General features: G+C 33.8%; 1 long non-coding RNA gene across 1 annotated transcript in view; it reads left to right on the forward strand.

Moving 5' to 3' along the window:
• Positions 1-2,359, forward strand: part of LOC141545876 (uncharacterized) — a 52,128-nt gene extending 49,769 nt beyond the window's left edge. The window contains exon 3 of the long non-coding RNA XR_012483164.1: positions 2,284-2,359. This is a non-coding gene — a long non-coding RNA (uncharacterized LOC141545876). The remainder of the gene's footprint in view (positions 1-2,283) is intronic.
• The last annotated feature ends 1,899 nt before the right edge of the window (positions 2,360-4,258 follow it).

Consider the following 4,258-nt stretch of genomic DNA (forward strand, 5'->3'; position numbering starts at 1 on the left):
ATATTTTGTGTGTGTGTGTGTGTGTGTGTGTGTGTGTGTATCACTCAATTTGCACTAATTATTTATTAGTTCTTTTCTTTAATTCTTGAAGAGGACCAATAGGATGTCACTAAGTTAAAGACAGTTACAATGTATTAAGTATGGCTGATCAGACAAATATGAACTCAGAATTCCACAATTACAACATTACACAAGTTCAGAATTCTGAACTTCCGAATATATTGTATGTTACTGGCTATTAATCCATTTTGCTATCTGCTTCCATTTTATGGGAGGGTTCATCCCTTTCACATTCACAGTTAAAACCAATAAATCTGTATTTCTGGGCAATTATTTACCCCAAATTATGCTTTTTTCTTTCCTTTCTCTCTTTCTCTCTTCCCCCATTTTTTTTTTATTCTGACTACCACTTCCCTCAAGCAGTCCTTCCCCTTTATAGCCCCTCCCTTTTTCTTATATCTTTCCCCTACTATTTCTGTTTTCTCTTTGATTAGCCTTCCACTTTCCTTTTCCCTTTCCCCTCTCACTTTACAATAAGAGGAAAAGTTTCTCCATGAAACCAAAATAAGCCTAATATTCTCTCTTTGAACCAAATCTGATGAGTCTAAGTCACAAAATGTTCATTCATTTCCCTTCTTTTGTTTATTTATAATGTGTTTTCTTGCATTTTTGAAGAGATATAATTTCTCTCATTTTCCTTCTGTTTTTTTTTTTTTTCTTTTTTCCCAGGAAAATCCATTTTCCACCTTCTTTTTTTTATATTATCACAGTAAAATCAAATTATACCTGAACTTTTTATATATACCCATAACAAAGATATAGTTCTCAAGAGTAGAGTTCTTTCCTTTTTGCCTTTTTATGCTTCTCTTGAGTTCTATATTTGGAGGCCAAATTTTTTGTTCAGCTCTGATCTTTTCATTACAAATAAATGAAATTCACTGTATCATTCAATATCCATCTTCTTCCCAAAATAAAATGCTCAATTTAGCTCAGTAGTTTATTCTTACCTGAATTATAAGTTCCTTTGCACTTTGGAATATCAGATTCCAAGCCCTTTGTTCCTTTAAAATGGAAGCTGCTAGTTCCTAGGGAATCCTGATTGTGACTCCTTTGTGTTTGAATTGTTTCTTTCTGGCTGTTTGCAGTATTTTTCCTTGGCTCCATAGTTCTGAAATTTAGCCATGATATTCTTGGAGTTTTCATTTTGGGGTCTCTTTCAGGAGGTGATAGGTGAATTCCTTCAATGGCAATTTTACCTTCTGGTTCTAGAATCTCGGGAGAATTTTCTTTATTTCCTTAAAGATATTGACTAGGTTCTTTCTTTCATCATAGTTTTTAGAAAGTCAAATAATCCTTAAATTGTCTCTCTTACATCTATTTTCTAGGCCAGTTGTTTTTCTTCTATTTTTTTTTTATTTTGTTGACCAATTCTTGATGTCTCATTAAGTCATCCATTTCATTTGTTCAGTTCTGATTTTAGTGAATTATTTTCTTCAGTTATCTTTTTTAGTTCTTTTTGTATTTGGCAAAGTGAATTTTTAAATGAGTTGTTTTGTTCTATGGATTTTTTTCTATTTCACAAATTCTGTTTTTCAAGGAGTTGTTTTCTTTTTTCCATTTTCTCAAATCTGTTTTGTATAGAATTATATATGCTTGCATTTTTTTATTTCCTTTTCAGATTAATTTTTATATTTTTTCAAAGTCCAAATCTTCTTGTGCAGCAAAATAACTGTATGTATATGTATACATGTACTGTATTTAACATATACTTTAACATACATGTATTGGTCTACCTGCCATCTTGGGGAGGATGTGGGAAGAAGGAAGGGAAAAATTGGAACAGAAGGTTTTGCAAGAGTCAGTGCTGAAAAATTACCCATGCATATATCTTGTAAATAAGAAGCTGTCTGCTCTCCACCATCTTGGTTCCACCACAATACTAAAGTTGAGAATGCCCTTGTATTACATTTTCTGACCATCGTGTGAACATTAGCACTGTGTGTGTTCCCCATAAACAGTCTTTTTGATGACCATATATCTGGCATTCAAACAATGTATTCAGTCCAACAAACTTGTGCTGTCTGCAGTAGTGTGAATGCCCAAAAGTCTGGTTTAAGAAAGGACCTAGATATGGAAGTGATTAGTTTCCTGACACGGAGTTGGTTTACTGTCCTGATTTCACAGGTATGGAATAATGAGATCAGTACAATTACTGCAGATTTTCCATTTGGGAATCAATCTAATTCCTTTCCTCTCCTATATTTTTTCTTTCTAATTTCCCAGACACTGAGCTAGCTCTGAAAATGCATGTGCCAATGTCACTATCAATGTAGACATCCCATGAAATTATACTAATAAGGTAAGTGAACTTATTCATAGCATTCCATTTTTTTTTCATTTGCTGCAACTAATGGTTCCACATATGGATGGTGTCATGCTGGTTGATGGAGAACCTGTATTTCTTGTTATTAATTATTAAGCCAAAATTAGCATGAGTAGCAGAAAATTGATCCATGTTTTGTTGCATCTCAGGTTTGGAGGCTGTCTTGAATCTACAGTCATCTGCAAACATGAAATCACATAACATTTGCATCACTTTAGTTTTGACTTGTAGCCTTTTCAACTTAAAGAATTTGCCATTAGTGCAGTAGGTGATCTTGTTGATAGATGATCTATAGATACAGAGATCTATAGATGGATAGATGGCCATTCAATAACCATCATTGAAGATGTTAAACTACATGGCTAAAAACATCATGCTAAAAAGCATGGGGACAAAGACATAGTTTTCTTTTACTCCATTGGTGACTGAGAAAGCACAAGAGCATTTTTCATTATCCAGAAGATATGCAAATATGCCATCATGGAATTTACATATAATATTGTTGAGCTTTTATCACTAGCCATTTTTGACATAATTTTCCAACTGACAGTATCAAAACATTCAGTCAGATCTATAAGCATTGTATACATATCTCTCTTCTGCTCCTAGTATTTATCCTGTGGTTGTTGGGAAAGAAACACCATATTGATTATTCCTCAGCCACTTCTAAAGATACATTGGTTCTCAGATAGATTACCATCTTTTAGATGAAGAATCAGACTAATTAGGAAGACTCTGGCAAGAAGCTTGCCAGCAATAAGTAAAACAGAGGTGCCCTATGATTGACATAAGATATTGTCTTCCTTTTGCTTTTACAGAGATAATTAATAAAAGTGTACTTGAACTCCTAGAGGGTAACCTCCTTTTGTCATACAACCCAGAAAATTTCAATTAGCTGTTGTATGACCAATGGACTCTACACCTTGTAAATCTCGGTTGGAATAAAATCAACACCAAGTGCTTTATTGTATAAAAAGGAGTCTGGTGACATTTAAAACCTCTTCTTCAGTTGCGACTTCAGTAAGGGAGGGATTAAGTTCAACTTGAAGTAAAAATTAGCATTGATCATTGACAGTTTGTTGAAAACACTATGGAAGTGTTCAGCCCATCCTTAGAATCATGTCCTTATTACTAATCAATGTGATGATATAAAAAATGAGACCATAGGTTTGTGACCCAAAAATAGCCTTCAGTGCATCAAAAAGTACTTTGGATAGTAAATATCATCATAAAACTAGATTTCATTTACCTTCTTACTGAGCCAAGGCAGGTCTCTAATTTTGCTTTTACTTTTGATGAAATTGAATGCTACCTTCTTAGAGATGGATGAGCTATTCTAACTCTGTGAAGTTCTCATTTTTTATTTAGCAGTTTCTTAATTTTGCCATGATTTTCATCAAATCTCTCTTGCTATTTGGGAGTGTTCTAAGCCCTGTGAGCAAATTCAGCACTAAATCCTTGAAAGTTACCCACTGCTTTTCTGTTCTGCTGTTGCTTACAATGTTTTGGCTCAGTTTACCCTCCAAAGTGGCAACAAACTATTCCATGTAAGAGAAAGACTTTAATCTGTTGACATTATTTCTTCTTGTAGTCTTTTGCCTTGAATCTCTAACTTTTGTTGAATGCAAATATTCAGCTTGGAGAGGATAAGTCTATTATCAGTCCAGAATTGTGTGCCACATATTATGTCCATCATCCTTTTTCTCTTCTCTCCTTACAATCATATAACTTTTTAAATGCTGGTTTGCTATGTGGATGCATCCATGCAATTTTGTTGTGTTTACATAAGCAGAACACAGTATTGGTGATTAGAAGGAAAGTCATGAGATAAAGTCTTCAGTAATTAGTTAACACACTGCTGGTGCTTTTTCCAAC

This window comes from Sminthopsis crassicaudata, chromosome 6 (assembly GCF_048593235.1).
Source record: "Sminthopsis crassicaudata isolate SCR6 chromosome 6, ASM4859323v1, whole genome shotgun sequence".
Lineage (NCBI taxonomy): Eukaryota > Metazoa > Chordata > Mammalia > Dasyuromorphia > Dasyuridae > Sminthopsis > Sminthopsis crassicaudata.